Genomic DNA, 19,580 nt, shown 5'->3' on the forward strand with positions numbered 1-19,580 from the left:
GAAAGGAATTAGTAGTCATCAGTTCATAGCAAGCTCAGGAAGAAGCTGAATAAACTTTTGAACAATTTGTCTCACCCTGCTATAAAAAGAGGAAATTTTAAAAAGTTAAGCACTATCTTGTATATAGAGTTACATGCTTGTTTACTCCACTTAGATGATCTCAAGTCACAAAGGAAAGAAGCCCATGAATAAGAAAGCAAAGTCCTCCAGCCCCTCACTTAACAGTCTGCAGACCAGCAGCTTTGGTGCCTCCAGGAACTGGCCAGAAACACAGCACCTCATGCCCGTGCACACCCATGTCTGAGAAGCGTGGCTTAACGAATATCTTCTTTGCAAAATAGGCCCTGCAATTAGGTATTTTCACAAGTCACCCTTCCCATTTCCTCCCACACCCATTTCACCAAAGCCTGAAACCCCACCTGAAAGGCCCCATTTTTGACTAATAGAAAAGAGGCTAGACTAATAAAAAAGAAGACTCAAATTGCTAAAACCATGAATGACAGGACATTACTACCAGCCTTACAGAAATAAAAAGGATTACAAGAGAATACTATAAATAATTGTATGCTAAATATTAGATAACCCAGGTAACATAGAAATTCCTAGAAAGATGCAAATTAATGAAAAGGACTCAATAAGAAATGTTAAACTTGAATAGACCTATAACAAGTGAAGATGGAATTAGTAATATAAAAATTTCCCATAAAGTAAAGCCCAGGACCAGGTGGCTTCACCACTGAATTTTATTAAACATTTTAACAAAGAACACCAATCCTTCTCAACATCTCCCTAAAAACAGAAGAGGAGGAAACACCTTCCAACTCATTTTGTGAGGCCAGTATTACCCTGATACCAAAATCAGACAAAAATGTCACAAGAAAACTACCGACCAATATCTTTCTCATTAATGTGAACATAAAAGTCCTCTATAATATAGTAGCAAACTGAATGCAGCAATATGTAAAAATGATTGTACATCACAGCCAGGTGGAACTTAGGAAGGCAAGATCAGCTAAGCATACAATAATCAATCAATGTAATACACCACATTGATAAAGAACAAAACCACATGGTTATCTCAACAGGAAGAATAAAGGCATTTGACAAAATTTAACGCTTTCATGATAAAAATAAAAGGGAACTTCCTCAGCCTGATAAGGAGCATCCAGCTGTCTGGGAGCTCTACATAGGGAAGACTGATTAAATCATTGGCCACTGGGGGTCAGCTTAACCTTCAGCTTCTCTCCTCTCCCTGCAGGTTGGTGGGTGGAGCTAAAAGCCTCAACCCTCTAATCATGCCTTGGTCTTTCCTATAACCAGCCCCTATTCCGAAGCTACAAAGGCCCCAGCCACCAGTCATCTCATTAGCATAGAAAAAGACACTCATAACTCCAGAGATTCCAAGTGTTTTACAAGTTATGTCAAGAAACAGGAATGAAGACCAAATATATGTATTTCACAATATCACACAAGGGTTCCATCAACCCAAAGAAACACTGTACCCTGCAAGCCAGAACCCCGAAAAACTAGTCACATCCTTCCTCCAATGAGAAATGGTTTGCGATAATGAACATACAGAATGAAAAAAACAAATATATTATGAGATAACCCAGATTAAAACCCTCTGATTATTCATAAGAAATGAAAAAAAGTGTTTAACTTCTTCTATAAGAGTATTGATTATGTTTAATTTGCATTTAAAATATTTAAACCATAGTGTTACAGGACAGAAAAATATGTTACAGGAAAGGGCTCCCAATCCAGACCCCAAGAGAGGGTTTGGATCTTACGCAAGAAAGAATTCAGGGCGAGTCCACAGTGCAAAGTGAAAGCAAGTTTATTAAGAAAGTAAAGGAATAAAAGAATGACTACTCCATAGACAGACCAGCCCCAAGGGCTGCTGGTTGTCCATTTTTTTAATGGTTATTTCTTGATGATACGCTAAACAAGGGGTGGATTATTCATGCCTCCCCTTTTTAGACCATATAGGGTAACTTCCTGATGTTGCCATGGCATTTGTAAACTGTCATGGTACTGGTGGAGTATAGCAGTGAGGACAACCAGAGGTCACTCTCATTGCTATTTTGGTTTTGTTGGGTTTTGGCCAGCTCCTTTACTGCAAACTGTTTTATCAGCAAGGTCTTTATAACCTGTATTTTGTGCTGACCTCCTGTCTCACACTGTGACTTAAAATGCCTTAATCATCTGGGAATGTAGTCCAGTAGGTTTCAACTTCATTTTGCCCAGCTCCTATTTAAGATGGAATTGCTCTGGTTCACATGCCTCTGACAATAGGGCCCCAAACCTCAAAGAAACCCCTAGAGATTTTCAACTGAAAATAAAATATAAATAAAAATAAAAACAGAGAAATTAAGAAGCCCTGGGTTGGATTTGATAAAAGACATGAATCTGCAAAACCAAGAGGCTCACCAAATTTCAAGTAAGATAAAAATCAAAGAGACCCACACTGAAACACATCATAGTCAAATTGTTCAAAGCCAAAGACAACCTTGAAAGCACCAAGAAGCACCTCATCATGTACAAATTCTCCTCAATAAGATTACTTCCAATTTCTCATCAGATACCATGGATTCCAGAGGCAACAGGATGACATATTTTAAAGTGCTGAAAGAAACAACTCTCCTGACATTTTGGTCTCCAACTTGTAGCTTCCAGAATAGTGAGAAAATAAAGTTTCTGTTGCTTAAATCACCCAGTCTATAGTACTTTGTTATGGCAGCCCTAGCAGACTAATACTGATGGGAAATGTAAGCCCCACAGTAAAATTTGATTTTACTGTAGTCTTCTTCACAAAGAAAATACCAGCCGACTATACACAAAGGAAATGAAAAGGGAATCAAAATGGTTCACTACTGAAAATCAACAAAATACAAAAGGAAAACAAGGGACAAAAAATTATAAGATATATAGAAAACAAATAGCAAAGTGGCAGAAGTCTTTTCTTATCAGTAATTACTTTAAATGTAAATAGATGAAACTTTCCAATCAAGACAGAGAATGACAAAATGGGTTTTTAAAAACATGAACCAACTGTATGCTGTCTACAAGAAACACACTTTAAATTCAAACACACAGATAGGCTGAAAGTGAAAGGATAGAAAAAGATTCCATGCAGATAGTTCCCAAAAGGGAGCCGGGGTTGCTATACTAATATTGGACAAAACAGGCTTTGTGCCAAAAACTATTACAAGGGACAAGGATGTTATACATCAATAAATGATAAGTTGATTCACCAAGATTATATAATTATAAGCATATATATTATATAATTATGTAGTTATAAGCATATATTCACCAAACATCGGAGTTCCAAATATATGAAGCAAATATTGGCAGAAGTGAAGGGAGAAATCATTCTACAATAATAGCTGTAGACTTCAATGTCCCACTTTTTGTTGTGTTTTATTTTTAGAGACAGGGTCTTGCTCTGTTGTCCAGGCTAGAATACTATGGTGTGATCATAGTACAGCTTCCAACTCCTGGGCTTAAGCAATCCCCCTGCCTCAGCCTCCTGGGTAACTAGGAATACAGGTGCATACCATCACCTGGCTTTATTTTTTTTAAATTATTTTTCCAGAAATGGAGTCTTGCTATGTTGCCCAGGCTATTCTCAAACTCCTGGCCTCAAATGATCCTCCTGCCTCAGCTTCCCAAAGTGGTGGGATTACAGGCATAAGCCACTATACCTAGCCAACATCCCACTTTTAATAATGGATAGAAAATCTAGGCAGAAGATCATTAAGGATATAGAAAGCTTGAACAACACCATAAATCAACTAGACCTAAAGACATATATAGAACACTCCACCCAGTAACAGCAGAATATACATTCTTCTTAAATGTACACGGAACATTCTCCAAAATATACCATATGTTAGAATACAAATCAAGTCCAAATAAATTTTAAAAGTTTGAAATCATACAAAGTATCTTCTGACCACAGTGGAATAAATCTAAAAATCAATAATAGGTGGAAAAAATCCACAAATATATGGTCATTAACCAAAACTTTTTTTTTTTTTTTAAAGACAGGGTCTTACTGTATCTCCCAAGCTAGAGGGCAGTGTCATGATCTTGGCTAACTGCAACCTCCACTTCCTGGGCTCAAGTGACCCATCTGCCTGAGTCCCCCAAATAGCTGGGACTACAAGCACACACCACTATGGCCGGCTAATTTTTGTATTTTTTTCATAGAGATGAGGTTTCACCATGTTGCCCAGGCTGGTCTCAAACTACTGAGCTCAAGCAACCCATCCACTTTGGCCTTCCAAAGTGCTAGGATTACAGGTGTGAGCTACCACGCCTGGCCAACACCACATTCTTTTTTTTTTTTTTTTTTTTTTTTTTTTTGAGACGGAGTCTTTGCTCTGTCACCCAGGCTGGAGTGCAGTGGCGCGAACTCGGCTCACTACAAGCTCCGCCTCCTGGGTTTACGCCATTCTCCTGCCTCAGCCTCCCGAGTAGCTGGGACTACAGGCGCCTGCCACCTTGCCCGGGTAGTTTTTTGTACTTTTAGTAGAGACAGGGTTTCACCGTGTTAGCCAGGATGGTCTCGATCTCTTGACCTTGTGATCCACCCATCTCGGCCTCCCAAAGTGCTGGGATTACAGGCGTGAGCCACCGCGCCTGGCCTTTTTTTTTTTTTTTGAGATGGAGTCTCACTCTGTTGCCCAGGCTGGAGTGCAATGGCGTGGGCTTGGCTCACTGCAACCTCTGCCTCGCAGGTTCAAGCGATTCTCCTGCCTCAGCCTCTCAAGTAGCTGGGATTACAGGTGCCCACCACCATGCCTGGCTAATTTTGTATTTTTAGTAGAGACGGGGTTTCACCATGTTGGCCAGGCTGGTCTCAAAATCCTGACCTCAGGTGATCCACCCATCTTGGCCTCCCAAAGTGTTGGGATTACAGGCATGAGCCACCGTGCCTGGCTAACAACACATTCTTAAACAAATTATAGGTCAAAGAAATCATAAGAGAAATTAGAAAACACTTAAAGACAAACAAAAATGAAAACAACATACCAAAACTTACAGGATGCAGTAAAGGCGGTACTCAGAGGGAAATGTATAGCTGTAAATGCCTATATAAAAAAAGAAAAAATATCTCAAATCAATAACCTAACTTCATACCTTAAGGCTCAAGAAAAAGAAGAGCAAACTCAACCAAAAGCTAACACAAAGAGGGAAATAAAGATTAGAGTAAAAATAAATAAAAATAGATCATGGAAAAACAATCAATGAAACCAAAAGTTAGTTTGTTGAAAAAAATAAATTTTGACAAACCTTTAGCTCGACACACACACACGAACATGCAAATAATCAAAATCAGAAATGAAAGCAGGGACATTACTTCTGAACAAACAGTAATGAAAAGCATTATATAAGAATACTATGAACAATTATACACCAAAAATTGGATAACCTAGATGAAATGGACAAATATCTAGAAACATATAAATTACATAAATTGACTCAAAAAGAAATTGAAAGTCTTACCAGACATATAACAAGTAAAAACATTTAATCAAAACTTCTCAACAAAGAAAAGCCTAGGACCAGATGGATTCACTGATGAAGCCTTCTAAAGATTTAAAGAAAAATATCAATCCTTCTCAAACACTTCCAAAAAAATTCAAAGAGGAGGGAATACTTCCTAACTTATTCAGATGCCAGCATTACCCTACTAACAAAGCCATATAAGACATAAAGAAAAAAATAAAAATCAGTATCCCTTATGAATATCAATACAAAAATCTTCAGCAAAACACTAGCAAACCAAATACAATACATTATATATCATCACCAAGTGGAATTTGTAACAGGAATGCAAAAGTTGTTCAACATAAGAAAATCAAATTAATATAACATCACATTAATAGAATGATTATCTTAATTGGTACAGAAAAGGCATTTATAAAAGCCAACACTTTTTCATAAAAACTCTCAGAATTAAAAACAGAACTTTATTTAAAAAGTAACTCTCAGAAAACTGGGAATAGAGGGAAGGTTCTTCAGCATAATAAAGGCACTTATGAAAAGCCCACAGCTAACATCATACTCAATGGGAAAAGACTGAAAGTTTTTCCCATAACTTCACAAACAAGTCAAAAATGTCTGTTTTCACCAGTGCTATTCAACATTGTATTGGAAGTTTCTACCTTTTTTTTTTTTTTTTTTTTTTTTTGACAGGGTCTCACAGTGTTATACACACTGGAGTACAGTTGTACCATCATAGCTCACTGCAGCTTTGACCTCCTGGGCTGAAGTGACCCTCTCATCTCAGTCTCCTGAGGCTGAGACCACAGGCATGTGCCACCACACCTGGGTAATTTTTGTTTTTATAGAGATAGGGTTTTGCCACGTTGCTCAGGCTTGTCTCAAACTCCTGGGCTCAAGGGATCCACCTGTCTCTGACTCACGAAGTGTTGGGATTACAGATGTGAGCCACTGGCCACTGCACCAGGCCTGTACTAGAAGTTGCAGCCACAGCAATTATATAAGAAATAAAAAGCATTCAAACTGAAAAGGAAGTAAAACTATATTGACAGACAATATGATCTTGTACATAGAAAATCCCAAAGAATGTAAGGCAACTCCTAGAGCAAAAAATGATTCAGCAAAAATTCAGGGTACAAGATCAACACACAAAAACTAGTTATGTTTCTATATACCAATATTGAACAATCAGAAAAGGAAATTTAAAAAGCAATTCCATGTACAATATCATCTAAAAGCATGAAATATCTGGGAATGAATTTAACCAAGGAGTGAAAGACTTGTACACTGAAAATTACAAAACATTCCTGAAAGTCCTAAATCAAGAAAGGCCTAAATAAATGGAAAGACATCTTGTGCTAATGAATGGAAAGAATTAATATCAATACTACCCAAAGTTATCTACAGATTCAAGACAACTTCTAACAAAATTTCAAAAGCCTTTTTTGCAGAAATGGAAAATCTGATCTTCAGTTCATATGAAATTGCAAGGAGCTTATGTTATGGGCTGGATTGTGTCCTCCTGTCCTCTCAATTCACATGTTCAAATCCATAACCCCCTAGTACCTTAGAATGTGACTGTATTTGGAGATAGGACATTTAAAGAAGTGATAGAGGGCCAGGCATGGTAGTTCACACCTGTAATCCCAGCACCTTGGGAGGCTGAGGCAGGTGGATCACCTGAAGTCAGGAGTTCAAGACTAGCCTGACCAATATGGTAAAACCCCATCTCTACTAAAAATACAAAATTAGTCAGGCGTGGTGGTGGGTGTCTGTAATCCCAGCTACTTGGGAGGCTGAGGCAGGAGAATTGCTTAAATCCAGGAGGTGGAGGTTGAAGTGAGTCGAGATCATGCCATTGTGCTCCAGGATGGGCAGCAAGAGCAAAACTTCATCTTAAAAAAAAAAAAAAAAAAAAAGTGATTGAGTTAAAATAAGGCTGTTAGGGTGATCTCTAATCTAATCTAGCTGGTATCCTTATAAGGAGGAGAAATTTGGAGACACTGACTGACATCAGTGATGCAAGTACACAAAGAAAACACCATATGAGGATGTAGCAAGAAAGTAGCCATCCGCAAGCCACGGAGAGAGTCCTCAAGAGAAACCATACCTGCTGACATCTTGATCTTAGACTTCCAGCCCCCAGAACTATAAGAAAATAAAATTCTGTTGTTTAAGCAACCCATTTTGTGGTATTTTGTTTTTTGTTTTCTTTTTGAGATAGAGTCTAGCTCTGTCACCCAGGCTAGAATGCCGTGGCAAGATCTCGGGCTCACTGCAACCTCTGCCTCCAAGGGTCAAATGATCCTCCTGTCTTTGCCTCCCAAGTAGCTGGGACCACAAGCTCATATCACCACACCGGGCTAGTTTTTGTATTTTTAGTAGAGACGGGGTTTTACCATGTTGGCCAGGCTGGTCTGAAGTTCTGACCTCAGGTGATCCACTTGCCTCGGCCTCCCAGAGTGTTGGGATTACAGGTATGAGCCAATGCACCCAGCCAGTTTGTGGTATTTTTTTAATGGCAACCCTAGAAAACTAATATAGCTCAAATGGCCAAAAAAAAAAAAAAAAAAAAAAAAATATTGAAAAAGAACTTGAGAGGATTCACAGTTTCCAACTTCAAAACTTACTACAAACCTGCAAACCTACAGTAATCAAAACAGTGTGGTACTGGCATAAGGACAGATATATAGACCAATGGAGTAGAACTGAGAGTTCAGAAATAAACTTGTACATCTGTGGCAAATTGACTTTTGACAAGGATGCCAAGTCTGTTCAATGTGGAAAGAACAGTCTTCAACAAATAGTGCTGGGTTAACTGGAGTTCCACAGGTAAAAGAATGAAGCTGGGCCTCTACCTCATACTATACACTAAAATTTAAAAAATGGATTAAAGACCTAAATATAAAAGCTAAAACTATAAAACTCTTAGAAGAAAATGTAAGAGTAATTCTTCATGACCTTGGACTTGGCAAAGCATTCTTAGATATGACACCAAAAGCACAGGCAACAAAAGAAAAAATAGACAAACTCAGCTTTATCAAAATAAACTTGTTATCTGTTGCAGGAAGTCAGGGACCCTGAACAGAGGGACCAGCTGAAGCCGCGGCAGAAGAACATAAATTGTGAAGATTTAATGGACATTTATCAATTCCCCAAATTAATACTTTTATAATTTCTTATGCCTGTCTTTACTGCAATCTCTGAACATAAATTGTGAAGATTTCATGGACATTTATCACTTCCCCAGTCAATACTCTTATAATTTCTTTTGCCTGTCTTTAATCTCTTAATCCCATCATCTTCGTAGGTTGAGGATGTATGTCGCCTGAGGACCCTGTGATGATTGTGTTAACTGTACAAATTGTTTGTAAAACATGTGTTTGAACAATATGAAATCTGATTGTAAAACATGGGTGCTTGAACAATATGAAATCAGGGCACCCTGAAAAAGAACAGAATAACAGCGATTTTCAGGGAACAAGAAAGATAACTATAAGGTCTGACTGCCTGTGGGGTCGGCCAGAATAGAGCCATATTTTTCTTCTTGCAGGGAGCCTATAGATGGATGTGTGAGTAGGAAAAATATCATTGAATTCTTTTCCCAGCAAGGAATATTAATAATTGATAACCCTGGGGAAGGAATGCATTCCCAGGGGTAGGTCTACAGATGGCCGCTTGGGGATTGTCTGTCTTATGGGGTTGAGATAAGGGATGAAATATGCCCTGGTCTCCTGCAGTGCCCTCAGGCTTACTAGGATTGGAAATTCCAGCCTGGTGAATTCTAGTCAGACCGGTTGTCTGCTCTTGAACCCTGTTTCCTGTTAAAATGTTTATCAAGACAATGCATGCACAGTGGAACACAGACCCTCATCAGTAATTCTAATTTTGCCTTCGCCTTGTGATCTTTATGGTCCTTTGAAGCATGTGATCCTTGTGACTTACTCCCTGTTTGTATACCCCTCCCCTTTCAAAATCCCTAATAAAAACTTGCTGGTTTTGCGGCTCAGGTGGACATCACAGAACCTGCTGATATGTGATGTCACCTCCAGAGGCCCAGCTGTAAAATTTCTCTTTGTACTCTTTATCTTTATTTCTCAGACCGGCAGACACTTAGAGAAAATAGAAAAGAACCTACGTTGAAATATTGGGGGCTGGTTCCCCCAGTAGTTATCAAAGAACACTATCAACAGAGTTAAAGGCAACCCACAGAGAGAAAATATCTGCAAGTCACATATTTCATAAGGGATCAATATCCAGAATATATAAAGAACTCCTACAACTCAAGAAAACAAACCACTTGATTCAAAAATGGGCAAAGCATTTGAATGGACATTTCTCCAAAGATGACATACAAATGTTCAATAAGCACACGAAAAGATGCTCAACATCACTAACCATTAGGGAAATGCAAGTCAACACCACAATGAAATATCTTCATTTCACACTCATTAGGATAAGCACTATTATTTTAATGGAAAATAACATGTTGGCAAGGATGTGGAAAAATCAGAATTCTGTGCATTGCTGGTGAGAATGTAACATGGTGCAGCTCCTGTGGAAGATATTATGTATGGTATTTCCTCAAAAACTTAAACATAGAATTACTATATGACCCAGCAATTCCACTTATGGGAATATAACCCAGAAAATTACAAAACATTCTTGAAAGTCCTAAATAAAGGCCTAAATAAATAGAAAGACATCTTGTGCTAATGAATGGTTAGCACAAGTAATGATTCCACAGATATTTGTACACCCATGTTTACAGCAGCATTATTCACAATAGAAACAACCCACATGTCCTTCAACAGATGAATAGATAAACAAAATGTGGTATATACACACAATGGAACATTATTCAGCCACAAAAGGAATATAATTTTGATATATGCTACAATACGGATGGACCTTGGAAACATTATGCTTAGTGAAAGCAGCCAGGCATAGAAGGACATATATTGTATGATTTCACTTATATGAAGTACCTAGAAAAGGCAAATTCATAGAGACAGAAAACAGAACTGAAGTTACTTGGGGTTTGGGGAAAGGGTTTGGGAGTTATTTAATGAGTATAGAGTTTTTATTTGGGATGATGAAAAAGTTTTTTGAGTATACACAATGATGATACATAACATGAATGCATTTAACATCACTGAATTGTACACTTATGGGTGGTTAAAATGATAAATATTATATTTTATCACACTTTAAAAACAACACTTAGGCCGGGCGCAGTGGCTCAAGCCTGTAATCCCAGCACTTTGGGAGGCCGAGACGGGCAGATCACGAGGTCAGGAGATCGAGACCATCCTGGCTAACATGGTGAAACCGCATCTCTACTAAAAAAAAATACAAAAAAACTAGCTGGGCGTGGTGGCAGGTGCCTGTAGTCCGAGCTACTCAGGAGGCTGAGGCAGGAGAATGGCGTAAACCCGGGAGGCGGAGCTTGCAGTGAGCTGAGATCCGGCCACTACACTCCAGCCTGGGCGACAGAGCGAGACTCCGTCTCAAAAAAAAAACAACAAAACAACACTTTACCAAATTTCATAGAATTGATGATAGTTAAGTGAGAGGAAATGAAGTTCACTTCCATTATCCACAACATAGATATTTTCCACAAGGTATCTGATGAATAATATAATGACAACCATGGTTTTAAACACTTTACATTTCTGCAAGCTTTGGAATTTCTCCAAATGAGCCTTTTTCTGCTCCATACACACTTTTACTATAACCAGCTGTACCAGAGCTCAGCAGATTCCCACCTCAGGTTACAATGAACTAGTGATTTCTAGTCTTCAAAAATATTCTCACCCATAGTTGTTCTATGTAGATTACTCATAAAGTCAAATTCTCAGTCTCTTCAAACTTGGCACTGACACCTTGAGCAGTATTGGTAACATCTGTTGACTCATCAAAAGCCAAGGAAAACCACTCAAAATCATTTCCCTTCCTTCTTTCTTTTGGTAAATTAGAGACAGGGTCTCACTCTGTTGCCCATGCTGGAGTGCAGAGGAGCCATCATAGCTCACTGCAGCCTTGAACTCCTGGGCTCAAGCAATCCTCCCACCTCAGCCTCTCAAGTAGCTGGGACTTTAAAATTAGTGTGCCACCACACCTGGCTATTTTTTTTTTTTTTTTTTTTTTAACTTTTAGTAGAGACAGATCCTTGTTATGTTGTCCAGGCTGGTCTTGAACTCCTAGCCTCAAGCAATCCTCCTGCCTCGGCCTCCCAAAGTGCTGAGCCACCATGCCCTACATTTCTAAATGTTTAAAAGATGAAGAAGAATATGGTCAGTGAAAATTCAAATTTCAGTGCCCATAAAGTTTTATTGGAACACAGCCATATTGAAACACACCCTGGCATCACTGCTCTCCAGCCTGAGTGACAGGGTGAGACCTTGTCTCAAAAAAAAAAAAAAAAAAAAAAAGTAAAAGCCATTTTTATACACCTGCTGGAGGGTGGTCTTAAAAATAATAAAAACTAACAATAAAAAGCCATTTCTAGTTTCTGGCTCACACACAAACAAGCAGCTGGCTATCATTTGCCAAACTTTGCAGCTGAAGACAGAAAATAAGCAGTATTCATATTTCTCACAAGTTCTAATGGGAAAAAGAGGCATCCTCAAGTAAAGAGGAAGGAAGGGAGGAAGAACTCCGAATGCTGGTTCTTTGAAACTATCAGTAAAATAATCAAACACATGACACGTTTAATTCAGAAAATGAAGACTATTAAATATGAGACATAATAGATTTGGAATCTTCCTAGTTACAAGATAAAACAATGCATAATTACATACTAATAAAATGGAAAATCTTCATGACATAGGCAATACAGGAAACATATATGAATTTATAGATATGGGGGGAAATGTGTGCTTCAGTGAAAAACTATGCACTGATAAGAGCAATAACCTGGGTTCTGATTCAGATTCTACAGGGGCTCTGAACCTTCCACTGCCTTCAAGCGATTTTGCAACTTTGAAAGTTGTAGATACCTGAGCATGCAGAAAATTCCTGTCTAGAGACTTGCAAATAAAATTGTTCCAATAGAGCTTCAGTTGACTTCCCCACTGTAGAAGGAAGAGGTTACTTTTGTGTCCATTTATAAATTCATTTCAACGTTACTTTACTCCAAATTAATTTGTCCTTCTTTGACTTCTCCTTTGAACTGATTATAACATCTTAGTTCCCCCAATTGAGTTTTTAAAAAAAAAAAAATATTTGGCCAGGCGCGGTGAGTCAGGCCTGTAATCCCAGCACTTTGGGAGACCGAGGTGGGCGGATCATTTGAGGTCAAGAGTTCGAGACCAGCCTGGCCAACATGGTGAATCCCGCCCGTCTCTACTAAAAGTACAAAAATTAGCCAGGCGTGGTGGCAGGAGCCTGTAATCCCAGCTACTCAGGAGGTTGAGGCAGGAAAATTGCTTGAGGTGGAGGTTGCTGTGAGCCGAGATCACAACACTGCACTCCAGGGTGCGACAGGAAGACTCCGCCTCAAAAAATAAAAATAAACTTAAAAAAATTTAACAATACTCATTTTATATAATTATTTAACTTTTGTTTGTTGAAAATAACAAAGAAAGATATGGGAAAAAATAATTACCTCCAAAATTTCTGGGGGCACTTTCAATCTTCAGCAAGCACTGTATCCGTGACACAGAAAGCAAAAGACAGTCCAGTCCAGTTTATACCAACAGCATTACTCTGACACATAGAATTTGGGAGGATAGCCCCCGAGGGTACCCGGCAGAGCACGGAACTGCCCAAAGAGCTCACTCGGAAGACTTGTGCTGGGCCCGCCCCAAACACACACAAATCACAGCCCCTGGCGGCGGGGGCGGGGCCTGACCGTTTGCGTTTAATGAGATCCTCCGGTAGCTCTAATGAGCACTATGATTAGTCCTGTTTTAGAGGGAAGAGGTTCCTCTAAAGAGGTTCCTCTGAGTAACCTGTTTAGGAAAGCCTAAACTGCTCCAGCGCAGCGGGAGCACTGTTACAACTGCTTCCGGCAGCCCCCGTGCAGCCGCCCGTCCCTCCCCATCTCTTACTTCGTATCTAAGTTACCTAGCGCAGGTTTCCTAGATGGGCGAGCTGGGATGATGAAAATAATGACAGCTCCCCCCAGTGGAGGAGTGTGGCAAGTATCACAGCAAGCTGCCAAGTTTCATTATTATTGGTAATTTTTCTTAGTTTGGGCTTTGTGTAAGCTCCCCCTTGTCTCAGCTCCCTGCCCCGCTATCCTTACACAAAGCCCAATCGTTTCCTCACCATTAACGCCAGACCTAGGGGAGGGGCTTCTTTATGCGGCGCTGTATTTAGAAGATAAGAGTATTTGTTGAGAATGCTCTACCCCCCCACCCCACCCACACAAATACAAACGTTTGCTGGTAAGAAATAATCTCTTCCTTACAGTAGAATACGAATAAATACAAAAGGAACGATGGAGTTAGAATATCACCAATAGATGCTAAAGCTAGTGGGCAAAAAGTTGATGAGGAACAGATATTTTGCCTCAAAATATCTGCTCACAATTACAAAGGGGAAAAGTTTACAGTAGAGAAACTTGACAGATGTACCTTAATCCAAGTACTCAAAGTAAACATCAGGAGGCTGAAGTGGGGGGATCACTTGAGCCTGAGAGGTCAAGGATGCAGTGAGCTGCGATTGTGCCACTGCACTCCAGCCTGGGGGACAGAGTGAGACCCTGCCTGAAAAAAAAAAAAAAAAAAAATATATATATATATATACACACACACACACACACACACATACACACACACACACATATATATAGTTAGGAGGAAATGTTCTAGTGTCTTTAGCACTATACGGTGACAATAATTGATGACAATTTATTATATATTTTCAAATAGCTAGAAGGGTGGATTTTGAATGCTCCCAGAACAAAGAAATGGTAAATGCTTGAGGTGGTGGTGGAGGCACTAATTGCCATGATTTGATCATTGCACATTGTATACATGTGTAAAAATATTATACTGTACCCATAAATATGTACAACTATTATGTGTCACTTAAAAATAATAAAAGCAAAAAATCTACTCTAGAAAATTTCAAGTATACATTAACTATAGTCATCATTCTGTACAACAGATCTCCAGAACTTACTAACATTGTATTAATTCTGATCAAATTACTAGATACACAGAGTTATGAACAAAATGGTATCTGGAGCAAGAAATGCTCAGTAAAACAAACAAAAAAACAAAACAAAAAAAAAAAGAAGAAAAGGACAAAATGGTGACAAAAGGCTTATATCAAAAACCATTGCTTGTGCCCTTTCCTTTCTTGCCTTTGAGTGCTAATTCCCAGAGGCCATCACTTTAAACTCGTTTTGCTATGTCCTCTGGTATTTATAATTATATTTCTAAATGATGTTTATGTTGCCACTTCCTGATTTGTTTTCCTCAGTATCTGTCGACTTCCTGGCATAGCACAGTGCTGGGATTTACCTCCCTTATGAGGTCTTAACAATTTCCTTGCCTCCGTTCTACCAATTTGATTGGATCACAATCTTATGAAATCAAAATATTTACATTCTTGTAGATATCTCAATATTGTTCCCTCAGCCAAGTCCTGCACTAAAATTGTTTCATTTCTTTCTTCCCCTGGAGTTAAGAATTGCTTCAGATATTTTCCCTTCATTTGTTTATATGTTTTTGTACTAACCTAGTACCTAGTGTTTTTTTTTTTCAGATGCTCCAACTGATCTATTAAATGTCTAGTGATAATTATCCAAAAACTAAGAAAAACTGGATACTGTATCAGCCCCGTTATTTTCCTGAAGGCTTCCCTCTCTCCCTTGCCCTCCATCCTTCTGCTGCAAACTGGACTCAGCTCTCTCAGCCTGTGGTACAGCTGGCATCCTGGCGTGTCTCTGCAACATCGTGTGAATTTTCTGCTGCCTCTTCTGTGTGCATCTCCTGTTCCCTGGCCCCAGATCTTCTTTTTCCTTGGTTTATCCTCTCATTGTGTTGCAGCACATCTTCCAGTGGCTTCCTGAGACAGAGTGAATGGAAGCCAAGCTTTCTGACTGCACATATTTTAAAATATCATTGTTCTACCTCATCTCCTGATTACTAGTTTGGCTGGACGTAATGCTCTGATTTAAACATAACTTCTTCTCACACTGGGAAATATTGCTCTATTATTTTTTAGTTCCCAGTGTTTTTGGGAAGAAGTCAGTGTCATGCGGAGCCTTGGCTCTTTGCATATGACTTGTCTTTTCTCTCTGGAAGATTTTAGGATTTCCTCTCTACCCTTGGTTTTCTAGAATTTCTCAGTGATGTGCCTTTTTTTTTTTTTTTTTTGATGGAGTCTCACTCTTTTGCCCAGCTTTTGTACAGTGTTGTGTACCGTGTTTTGTACAGTGTTTTGTACAGTGTTTTGTACAGCACTGTACAGTCTTTTGTACAGTGATGTGATCTCGGCTCACTGCAACCTCCGCCTCCCGGGTTCAAGCAATTCTCCTGCCTCAGTCTGCTGAGTAGCTGGGATTACAGGTGCCTGCCACCACGCCAAGCTAATTTTTGTATTTTTAGTAGAGATGGGGTTTCACCATGTTGGTCAGGCTGGTCTCAAACTCCTGACCTCGTGATCCACCCACCTCGGCCTCCCAAAGTGCTGAGATTACAGGCGTGAGCCACCGCGCCTGGTCCAATGTGCCTTCTTGTAAGTCTTTCTTCATTCACTGTGCTAGTTACTTGGTAGATGCTTTTTGTTGGTAGAAGAGCTGAGGTAGGACTGGCTTGTCTGGCATAATATAAAAGAGTCTTGCAACATGTCCGGGGTCCAGGGTCTAAAACCCCTCGTGGCCTTTGGAATACCAAGTGCTGTGCCAAAGGGTGGAAGGCTGCCCTACTGCACCAGAAATCTAAGCCCAGGGCATAAAATCCCTTGTGGCTTGGACAGAATCCAGGGCTCAGGGCATAAAACCCCTCATAACCTCTGGAATGTGTACAGACTTGTTGGTTGCTCTCCCAGGCTCGTAAACATGTTCTCCATTATCTCAAGCAGCAGAGCATATTCATATGCATCAAAGAAAATGCTAAACCATCACAGTTACACTTGATGCACTGCTACATTTCTACCCCCATGTCCCCACACCCTCACCTGTTTACCCACACATCCACATGTCCTCACCACTTGCTTGTTTGATCACCAATAAATAGTGTAGGCTCCCAGAGCTTGGGGCCTTTGCAGCCTCCAATCTAGCATTGGCCCCTTGGACCCACTTTATGCACTCTGGCCTTTTCTCATTCCTTTGACCCCTCCAGACTTTGTAGCCCCCACAGCCTGGTGTTGGGCCTGATCACCCCACACTTTTGAACTAGAAAATTATGTCCTTCTGGCCGGGTGTGGTGGCTCACACCTGTAATCCCAGCACTTTGGGAGGCCAAGATTGAGACTACCCTGGCTAACATGGTGAAACCCCATCTCTACTAAAAATACAAAAAATTAGCCAGGCGGGGTGGCGGGTGCCTGTAGTCCCAGCTACTCAGGAGGCTGATGCAGGAGAATCGCTTGAACTGGAGAGGCAGAGGTTGCAGTGAGCCAAAATTGCGCCATTGCACTCCAGCCTGGGTGAAAGAGCGAGACTTCATCTAAAAAAAAAAAAAGAAAGAAAGAGAGAGAGAGAGAAAGAAGGAAAGAAAAGAAAGAAAGAAAGAGAGAAAGAAAGAAAGAAAGAAAGAAAGAAAGAAAGAAAGAAAGAAAGAAAGAAAGAAAGAAAGAAAGAAAGAAAATTATGTCCTTCTATTGGGGGAAGCTACCAGCAGGTTCATGTGAGCTGGGTAATCTCATTCTTTTCTTCCAAGAACAGAGGTATCAAGGCCCTGGGAACCTTATAAGTGGATGGGGAAAGGGGGCCTGAGGTGAATCCAACAAAGTTGCAGCACCCACTGAACTCATGTCCCAGGGCTAGGCTCTGCCTAAGGACAATAGACATAGGTGAGACCTACGTCCTGCCCAGTCCCATGGTGGGGCTCAGGACACACATGGTCCAGAAGGTCCCCAGTTCCGGGCTACATTTACATGCACCTACCTGCATGTAGCATTCTTTGAGCCACAAGACAACTTAGGGGAAGAGGTAGCTCCAGAGAGTAGGATAGGAGAGAAGTAAATAATGGAGTGGGGAGTGGCCTTGTGGGGAAGGGGCAAAGGCAGGGCTGTGTGTGTGTGTGTGTGTCGTGTATTGGGGGAAATGGGGAGAGCATCTGAAGTTTTATCTGCCCCCTTTTTCTGGCCACTGTACCCCTTTTCTTCCTGAATAGTTTTTCTTCCCATTATGGACTGAATGTCCCTGTCTCCTCCAAATTCACATTGAAGTCCTAATTCTCTGTGTTGCTGCATTTGGATATAAGGCCTCTCAGGAAGTCATTAAGGTTAAATGAGGTCCTAAGGGTAGGGCCCTGATTCAGTAGGATTAGTGTCCTTATAAGACGAGACACCAGAGAGTACACTCACTCTCTCCTCACAAATACAAAGAAGAGGTCACGTGAGCACACAATATGGCAGCCACCTATGGGTCAAGAGAAGCCTCAGAATGTAACCTACCTTGCTGGCACTTTGGTCTTGGATTTCCCAGCCTCCAGAACTGTGAGAAATAAATGTGGTTTAAGCCACCCAGTCTGTGGTATTTTGGCATGGCATCCTGAACTGACTGATACATCTCCCCACCCTACTTCAACCACATGACACTAGAGGGCTTAGAAGTTCTAGTGTCCCAGCTACCCAGCCAATCCAAACCAGACCAAGCAGAAACTTTCTTCTGGAATTTTCTGAATAGGAACTAATGGAGGGAAGCCCCATCCTTTCTTGGGGGCAAAGCCAGGAAGATGGAAGTCTCGTGCTACCAACAGCCTGACTCCAACCTTGCGGGGAAAGTTTCTCTGAGAGCACAAAACTGATCTGCAGACTGAGGTGGAGACAGAGACAAGGGAAGGGGCCTGCAAATCCTGACAGCGCTGGTGACTCTGAGTCCAGGTATTCCTGAGGCCCAGCTGTTCCCTGCCCTGTGCGTGACTAACTTACTGACCAATGAACTTCCCTTCTTGCCTAAGCCAACTCAAGTGAATTTTTTGTCACTCACACCCAAAGAGCCCTGACTGCAATGGCAGGGCATGACAGGGCTGGGCTGGCTGGGGCAGAGGACAGTGTGGGTGGAATCATCTGTGACAGGCACACAGAAAGTACAGTTATTGCGTGGACTCCATGAGATCTTCCTCCAGCCCCGACTGTGAGCAAGGCTAGGCTCATTTGCTCAATAGGTCAGAGTGAGGGATTTGGTCAGAAGTGCCATGCTCAGGGCCATCTTTCTATGAGCCAGACTCTTCGTCATCAAAGGCTTTGCCATCAGAGATAGTTTTAGTCACATCTTGGGTTCACTTGATCAATTGCTGTTCTCCTAGTTTCAGAATCTTCAAATTAGCCTTCCCCACATAGATGATAGGAAGCAACAGGCATCCTGGCCAGAAACCCAGACCAAGAACAGGGCTCCTGCCAGTCTGCCCAGGGTTCCAGAGGGCAAGACCAAGGGGTGGTGGGAGGAGCTCAGCCTGGGCAGCTGTGACATGTCCACCACTCTTGATCTGTCTCCAGGAACTTTTCACCCCTCAGGTGTGGGCCCCCACTGGGGCACACATGGGAAAGACAATGCCCATGTCCCCGACTAGTTCCCCTGCCAAAACAGGTCATCGCACCAACCACCCTCCTCCATTAAAACTGGACAGGCCAAGGGTCACTTTCCTAATGGATGGGTCTTCTCAGTCCATCTCATGCTTCCAACAGACCTTCATCCTGGGATGGGAATGTGCCATTCCAGGGCAGTCATTTTGACCCAGCCTCCAGCCAAAGCCAGTTCCCCTGTCAAGCAGGCCCTAGAGTTACACTGGAGGGTGACAGGCCTCATCTGGAAATTTCTTGCTGAAAATTGTCAGTTTCTCACACAAGTACAGCCTGACAGTTTAATTCAAATTAAACCCAGAAGGAGACTGCTGCTTCAGTCTCAGCTGCTATGTAGAGCTGTTGTGTGCTAGAAATTG

General features: G+C 40.9%; 1 long non-coding RNA gene across 6 annotated transcripts in view; it reads right to left on the reverse strand.

The window, feature by feature from the left end:
* The window catches only part of LOC139364398 (uncharacterized), a 52,910-nt gene extending 39,356 nt beyond the window's left edge, over positions 1–13,554 (reverse strand). For 3 of the 6 annotated variants that reach the window (XR_011626233.1, XR_011626231.1, XR_011626235.1), the window contains exons 1-2: positions 13,124–13,554; positions 5,041–5,099 (exon numbers count right to left, since the gene is read on the reverse strand). This is a non-coding gene — a long non-coding RNA (uncharacterized lncRNA). The remainder of the gene's footprint in view (positions 1–5,040; positions 5,100–13,123) is intronic. The other 3 variants (XR_011626236.1, XR_011626232.1, XR_011626234.1) reach the window with 2 other exon arrangements.
* Positions 13,555–19,580: the final 6,026 nt, after the last annotated feature.

This window comes from Macaca nemestrina, chromosome 7, assembly GCF_043159975.1.
Source record: "Macaca nemestrina isolate mMacNem1 chromosome 7, mMacNem.hap1, whole genome shotgun sequence".
NCBI classification, from domain to species: Eukaryota; Metazoa; Chordata; class Mammalia; order Primates; family Cercopithecidae; genus Macaca; species Macaca nemestrina.